Source organism: Triticum urartu, chromosome 2, assembly GCF_003073215.2.
Source record: "Triticum urartu cultivar G1812 chromosome 2, Tu2.1, whole genome shotgun sequence".
NCBI lineage: Eukaryota > Viridiplantae > Streptophyta > Magnoliopsida > Poales > Poaceae > Triticum > Triticum urartu.
This window is the reverse complement of record NC_053023.1, coordinates 525,374,233-525,382,732: the sequence shown is the minus strand read 5'-3', so window position 1 is coordinate 525,382,732 and position 8,500 is coordinate 525,374,233.

Genomic DNA, 8,500 nt, shown 5'->3' with positions numbered 1-8,500 from the left:
GCTTCACTTATATCTTTTAGAGCACGGTGGTGGTTTTGTTTTATAGAAACTATTGATCTATCATGCTTCACTTATATTATTTTGAGAGTCCTTTAGAACAAAATGGCAATAATAAAAACTTTCATACAAGTGCATTGAATACTATGAGAAGTTTGATACTTGATAATTGTTTTGAGATATGGAGATGGTGATATTAGAGTCATGCTAGTTGAGTAGTTGTGAATTTGAGAAATACTTGTGTTGAAGTTTGAGATTCCCATAGGATGCATGTATGGTGAACCGTTATGTGATGAAGTCGGAGCATGATTTATTTATTGATTGCCTTCCTTATGAGTGGCGGTCGGGGATGAGCGATGGTCTTTTCCTACCAATCTATCCCCCTAGGAGCATGTGCGTAAAACTTTGTTTCGATAACTAATAGATTTTTGCAATAAGTATGTGAGTTCTTTATGACTAATGTTGACTCCATGGATTATACGCACTCTCACCGTTCCACCATTGCTAGCCTCTCTAGTATCGCGCAACTTTCGCCGGTACCATAAACCCACCATATACCTTCCTCAAAACAGCCACCATACCTACCTATTATGGCATTTCCATAGCCATTCCGAGATATATTGCCATGCAACTTTCTACCGTTCTGTTATTACGCTTCATCATTGTCATATTGCTTGCATGATCATGTAGTTGACATCGTATTTGTGGCAAAGCCACCGTTCATAATTTCCATACATGTCACTCATGCATCATTGCACATCCTTGTACACCGCCGAAGGCATTCACATAGAGTCATATCTTGTTCTAAGTATCGAGTTGTAATTTTTGAGTTGTAAGTAAATAATGTGTGATGATCATCATTATTAGAGCATTGTCCCAGTGAGGAAAGGATGATGGAGACTATGATTCCCCCACAAGTCGGGATGAGACTCCAGACAAAAAATAAAATTTAAAAAGGGAAAAAAAGGCCAAAAAGAAAAAAAAGGCCCAAAGAAAAAAAAATGAGAGAAAAAGAGAGAAGGGACAATGCTACTATCCTTTTCCACACTTGTGCTTCAAAGTAGCACCATGATCTTCATGATAGAGAGTCTCCTATGTTATCATTTTCATATACTAGTGGGAATTTTTCATTATAGAACTTGGCTTGTATATTCCGATGATGGGCTTCCTCAAATTGCCCTAGGTCTTCATGAGCAAGCAAGTTGGATGCACACCCACTTAGTTTCTTTTGTTGAGCTTTCATACACTTATAGCTCTAGTGCATCTGTTGCATGGCAATCCCTACTCACTCACATTGATATCTATTAAATGGGCATCTCCATAGCCCGTTGATATGCCTAGTTGATGTGAGACTATCTTCTCCTTCTTGTCTTCTCCACAACCACCATTCTATTCAACCATATATGTTATATCCATGGCTCACGCTCATGTAATTGCGTGAAGATTGAAAAAGTTTGAGAACATCAAAAGTATGAAACAATTTCTTGGCTTGTCATCAGGGTTGTGCATGATTTAAATATTTTTTGTGGTGAAGATAGAGCATAGCCAGACTATATGAGTTTGTAGGGATAACTTTCTTTGGCCATGTTATTTTGAGAAGACATGATTGCTTAGTTAGTATAGCTTGAAGTATTATTATTTTTATGTCAATATTAAAATTTTAGCTTGAATCTTATGGATCTGAATTCATTTGCCACAATAAAGAAAAATACATTGAGAAATATGTTAGAAAGCATTCCACATCAAAAATTCTTCTTTATCATTTACCTACTTGCAGGACAAGCAGGAATTAAGCTTGGGGATGCTTGATACTTCTCCAACGTATCTATAATTTTTTTATTGCTCCATGCTAAATTATCTTTTTGGATGTTAATGGGCTTTATTTTACACTTTTATATCATTTTTGGGACTAACCTACTTAATCGGAGGCCCATCCCAAATTGTTCGTTTTTTTGCCTATTTTAGGGTTTCGAAGAAAAGGAATATCAAACGGAGTCCAAACGGAATGAAACCTTCGGGAACGTGATTTTATCAACAAACGTGATCCAGGAGACTTGGAGTGGGCGTCAAAAAACAAAGGAAGCCACGAGGCAGGGGGCCGCATATACCCCCCTGGGCGCGCCCTCCACCCTAGTGGGCCCCCCGTTGCTCCACCGAGGTACTTCTTCCTCCTATATATATCCACGTACCCCCCAAACATCGAGGAGCACCACGAAAACCTAATTCCACCTTCGCAACCTTCTGTACCCGAGAGATTCCATCTTGGGGCCTTTTCCGAAGCTCCACCGTAGGGGGCATTGATCACGGAGGGCCTCTACATCAACTCCACGGCCTCTCCGGTGATGTGTGAGTAGTTTACTTCAGACCTTCGGGTCCATAGTTATTAGCTAGATGGCTTCTTCTCTCTCTTTGGATCTCAATACAAAGTTCTCCTCAATCTTCTTGGAGATCTATTCGATGTAATCTTCTTTTGCGTGTGTGTTTGTCGAGATCCGATGAATTTGTTGGGTTTATGAATTATCTATATGAAAAATATTTGATTCTCTCCTGAATTCTTTTATGTATGATTGGTTATCTTTGCAAGTCTCTTCGAATTATCAGTTTGGTTTGGCCTACTAGATTGATCTTTCTTGCAATGGGAGAAGTGCTTAGCTTTGGGTTCAATCTTGCGGTGCTCGATCCCAGTGACAGAAAGGGAAACGACACGTATTGTATTGTGCCATCGAGGATAAAAAGATGGGGTTTATATCAATTTGCATGAGTTTATCCCTCTACATCATGTCATCTTCCTTAAAGCATTACTCTGTTCTTATGAACTTAATACTCTAGATGCATGCTGGATAGCGGTCGATGTGTGAAGTAATAGTAGTTGATGCAGAATCGTTTCGGTCTACTTGTCTCGGACGTGATGCCTATATACATGATCATACCTAGATAGTCTCATAACTATGCTCAATTCTATCAATTGCTCGACAGTAATTCATTTACCCACCGTAATACTTATGCTCTTGAGAGAAGCCACTAGTGAAACCTATGGCCCCCGGGTCTATCTTCCATCATATTAATCTTTCAATACTTAGTTATTTCTATTGCCATTTATTTTACTTTGCATCTTTATTTCTCTTTATCATAAAAATACCAAAAATATTATCTTATAATATATCAATCAGATCTCACTCTCGTAAGTGACCGTGAAGGGATTGGTAACCCCTTTATCTCCTACTGGATTGATACCTTGGTTCTTCAAAACTGGGGGAAATACTTACGCTACTTTACTGCATCACCCTTTCCTCTTCAAGGGAAAACCAACGCAGTGCTCAAGAGGTAGCAGAACACCACAGCGTAATGGTGTGTCCGAACATCGTAACCGCACTTTATTAGATATGGGTGATTTATGATGTCTCTTACTGATTTACCGCTATCGTTTTGACGTTATGCTTTAGAGACCCTGCATTCACGTAAATTAGGCACCATCGAAATCTATTGAGACGACACCTATGAAACTGTGGTTTGGCAAGAAACCCAAGTTGTCGTTTCTTATTGTTTGGGGTTGCGATGCTTATGTGAAAAAGCTCCAACCTGATAAGCTCCGAACCCTAATCGGAGAAATGTGTCTTCATAGGATACCCAAAAGAGACTGTTGGGTACACCTTCTATCACAGATCCGAAGGACAAGATATTCGTTGCTAAGAATGGATCCTTTCTAGAGAAGGAGTTTCTCTCGAAAGAAGTGAGTGGGAGGAAAGTAGAACTTGATGAGTAACTGTACCTGCTCCCTTATTGGAAAGTAGTTCATCACAGAAATCAGTTCCAGTGATTCCTACACCAGTAAGTGAGGAAGCTAATGATGATGATCATGAAACTTCTGATCAAGTTACTACCGAACCTCGTAGGTCAACCAGAGTAAGATCCTGCACTAGAGTGGTACGATAATCCTGATTCTGGAGGTCATGTTACTTGACCATGACGAACCTACGAACTATGAGGAAGCGATGATGAGCCCAGATTTCGCGAAATTGCTTGAGGCCATGAAATCTGAGATGGGATCCATGTAGGAGAACAATGGGTGGACTTTGGTTGACTTGCCCGACGCTCGGCAAGCCATAGAGAATAAATGGATCTTCAAGAAGAAGACTGACGCTGATGATAATATTACTATCTACAAAGCTCGACCTATTGCAAAAGGTTTTCGACAAGTTCAAGGAGTCGACTACGATGAGACCTTCTCACCCGTAGAGATGCTTAAGTCCGTCCGAATCATGTTAGCAATTTTCGCATTTTATGATTATGAAATTTGGCAAATGGATGTCAAAAGTGCATTCCTTAATGGATATCTTAAAGAAGAGTTGTATATGATGCAACCGGAAGGTTGTGTCGATCCAAAAGGTGCTAACAAAGTGTGCAAGCTCCAGCGATCCATTTATGGACTGGTGCAAGCCTCTCGGAGTTGGAATATACGCTTTGATAGTGTGATCAAAGCATATGGTTTTGTACAGACTTTTGGAGAAGCCTGTATTTACAAGAAAGTGAGTGGGAGCTCTGTAGCATTTCTGATATTATATGTGGATGACATATTACTAATTGGAAATGATATAGAATTTCTGGATAGCATAAAGGAATACTTGAATAAGAGTTTTTCAATGAAAGACCTCGGTGAAGCTGCTTACATATTAGGCATAAAGATCTATAGAGATAGATCAAGACGCTTAATTGGACTTTCACAAAGCACATACCTTGATAAAGTTTTAAAGAAGTTTAAAATGGATCAAGCAAAGAAAGGGTTCTTGCCTGTGTTACAAGGTGTGAGGTTGAGTCAGACTCAATGCCCGACCACTGCAGAAGATAGAGAGAAAATGAAAGTCATTCCCTATGCTTCAGCCATAGGTTCTATCATGTATGCAATGCTATGTACCAGACCTGATGTGTGCCTTGCTATTAGTTTAGTAGGGAGGTACCAAAGTAATCCAGGAGTGGATCACTGGACAGAAGTCAAGAACATCCTGAAATACCTGAAAAGGACTAAGGATATGTTTCTCGTTTATGGAGGTGACAAAGAGCTCGTCGTAAACGGTTACGTCGATGCAAGCTTTGACACTGATCCGGATGACTCTAAGTCACAAACCGGATATGTATTTTTATTGAATAGTGGAGCTGTCAGTTGGTGCAGTTCCAAGCAGAGCGTCATGGCGGGATCTACGTGTGAAGCGGAGTACATAGCTGCCCCGGAAGCTGCAAATGAAGGAGTCTGGATGAAGGAGTTCATATCCGATCTAGGTGTCATACCTAGTGCATCGGGTCCAATGAAAATCTTTTATGACAATACTGGTGCAATTGCCCTAGCAAAGGAATCCAGATTTCACAAGAGAACCAAGCACATCAAGAGACACTTCAATTCCATCCGCGATCAAGTCAAGGAGGGAGACATAGAAATTTGCAAGATACATATGGATCTGAATGTTGCACACCCGTTAACTAAGCCTCTCTCACAAGCAAAACATGATCAGCACCAAGACTCCATGGGTGTTTGAATCATTATAGTGTAATCTAGATTATTGACTCTAGTGCAAGTGGGAGACTGAAGAAAATATGCCCTAGAGGCAATAATAAAGTTGTTATTTATATTTCCTTATATCATGATAAATGTTTATTATTCATGCTAGAATTATATTAACCGGAAACTTAGTACATGTGTGAATATATAGACAAACACAGTGTCACTAGTATGCCTCTACTTGACTAGCTCGTTAATCAAAGATGGTTAAGTTTCCTAGCGATAGACATGAGTTGTCATTTGATGAACGGGATCACATCATTAGAGAATGATGTGATTGACTTGACCCATCCGTTAGCTAAGCACTATGATTGTTTAGTTTATTGCTATTGCTTTCTTCATAACTTCTACATGTTCCTATGACTATGAGATTATGCAACTCCCGAATATCGGGAGGAAACACTTAGTGTGCTATCAAACGTCACAGCATAACTAGGGTGACTATAAAGATGGCTCTACAGGGTATCCGATTGGTGTTTGTGAGTTGGTAGATCGAGATTAGGATTTGTCACCTCTGATTGTCGGAGAGGTATCTCTGGGCCCTCTAGTAATGCACATCACTATAAGCCTTGCAAGCAAAGTGATCTAATGAGTTAGTTGCGGGATGATGCATTACGGAACGAGTAAAGAGACTTGCCGTAACGAGATTGAACTAGTATGATGATACCGACGGTCGAATCTCGGCAAGTAAACTATCAATTGACAAAAGGGAACAACGTATGTATGCAGTTTGACCGATTAAAGATCTTCGTAGAATATGTAGGAACCAAGATGAGCATCCAATTCGGCTATTGGTTATTGACCGGAGTGAGTCCTCGGTCGATGTCTACATAGTTCTCGAACCCGTAGGTCCGCACGCTTAATGTTCGTTGATGATCGGTATTATGAGTTTATGTGTTTTGATGTACTGAAGGTTTTTCGGAGTCCCGGATGTGATCATGGACATGATGAGGAGTCTCGAAATGGTCGAGACATAAAGATCGACATATTGGAAGGCTATGTTTGGACATCAGAATGGCTTCGAATGAGTTCGGGCATTTGCCGGAGTACCGGGAGGTTACCGGAACTCCCCGGGGGCTTAATGGGCCTACATGGGTGAGGGAGTCCTGGATTAGGGGGTGTTCGGATAGCCGGACTATACCTTCAGTTGGACTCCTGGACTATGAAGATACAAGATGGAAGACTCTGTCCTGTGTCCGGGAGGGACTTTCCTTGGCGTGGAAGGCAAGCTTGGCGATACGGATATGAAGATCTCCTACCATTGTAACCGACTTTGTGTAACCCTAACCCTCTCCGGTGTCTATATAAACCGGAGGGTTTTAGTCCGTAGGACAACGTACACATCAACAATCATACCATAGGCTAGCTTCTAGGGTTTAGCCTCTTCGATCTCATGGTAGATCTACTCTTGTACTACCATATCATCAATATTAATCAAGCAGGACGTAGGGTTTTACCTCCATCGAGAGGGCCCGAACCTGGGTAAAACTTCGTGTCCCTTGCCTCCTGTTACCATCCGGCCTAGACGCACAGTTCGGGACCCCCTACCCGAGATCCGCCGGTTTTGACACCGACATTGGTGCTTTCATTGAGAGTTCCTCTGTGTCGTCGCCATCAGGAAGGATGCCTCGCCCCGTGTTTAAAGATGGCACCGTTGCTAAGGGAGCTTTGGCTGTCGGCCAAACCCTTCGGCTAGGTGGTTTTCTTATGACCGCCTGTTCGGCTTCTGCGCCGACGATGACCTCTCAAGCCATCAAAAACAATCTTCATGTCAGCTCGGAACTTGCCGAGCAGTTAGATCCAATGGAGCTTTCCTCCATAAATGAGCTCTTGGATCGCTTCGCCGCCCTGGGAGTCGCTACGGATTACAACCAGATCGGGCCTAAAACCGATCTGAGAGAGATTAACTCTCCCCAAGTCACCCATCACGTTGCCGTGGTAGAGGGATAGTGCGGCGACCCTTCATCTACCTTAAGGACTCGCTACGTCCAGATTCCTGATCCCTCCAAGCCGGATACCCGCGGAGGAGAGGATATCACTCAAGACCTGAACTTAGAGTCAGGCGATGGGCTGGATTCATTAGACAACATCCAGGAATCCAAATTTTCGAGTTCGGAAATTCCTCGGCCTCTGAGCCTTAGATGGGGTGAGGCTTCGGATTTAATTCCACCCACCCACCCAACATAAGCGATCTATCCAAAATCAGGCAAGAACCCAATGAAACAGTACATCATTACTGGGCCAGATTCCTCTTAGTTAAGAACAGGCTAAGGGACTGCCATGAGGAAGACACAATCTCAATCTTCTGCGATAATTGCACGGACAAGGGAATACTCAACGCCATAAGTCACCGTGATATTACACGCTTCGCTGACTTGGCGTCCATTGTACGAAAGTACTATGCGACGGAAAGCGCCTGGAAAACCGAAATAAATTTTTGGGACAATCCGTCCCTGAATACAAACCCAGTCCGAAATAAAAGAGTGCATCATCACAAGTCACCCGGGTCAAGCACTAAAAAGCAAAAACCCTCTACAGGGCATGGAACCGTACTGGAAGGATGGCTTAATGGACCCTGTAAAATTCACAGTACAGAGGATGCCACACCAACTGACATCCTCAGAGCATGTTGGATACTCTGGCAGGTGGCCAAAATTGGCGAAAATCTCCTAATTCTGGAGGCCACAGAAAGCCACCCCAGAGACACCAATACGGTATTAACAGTGTTCGAGACTTTCGCATCAAATAATATGCGAAAAAGGACACTCCGCAGCCTTGCCGAAGTCTACCAAGTAGCAACAATAAACCCATGGAGTGACACGGCTATTACCTTTAATGCCAGTGATGAACCTAAATTCCGAACAGCCCGAGCACCAGCCGCATTGGTCCTCGGTCCAATAGTGGACGGCTTTTTTCTTACCAAGGTACTCATGGACGGCGGCAGCGGATTGA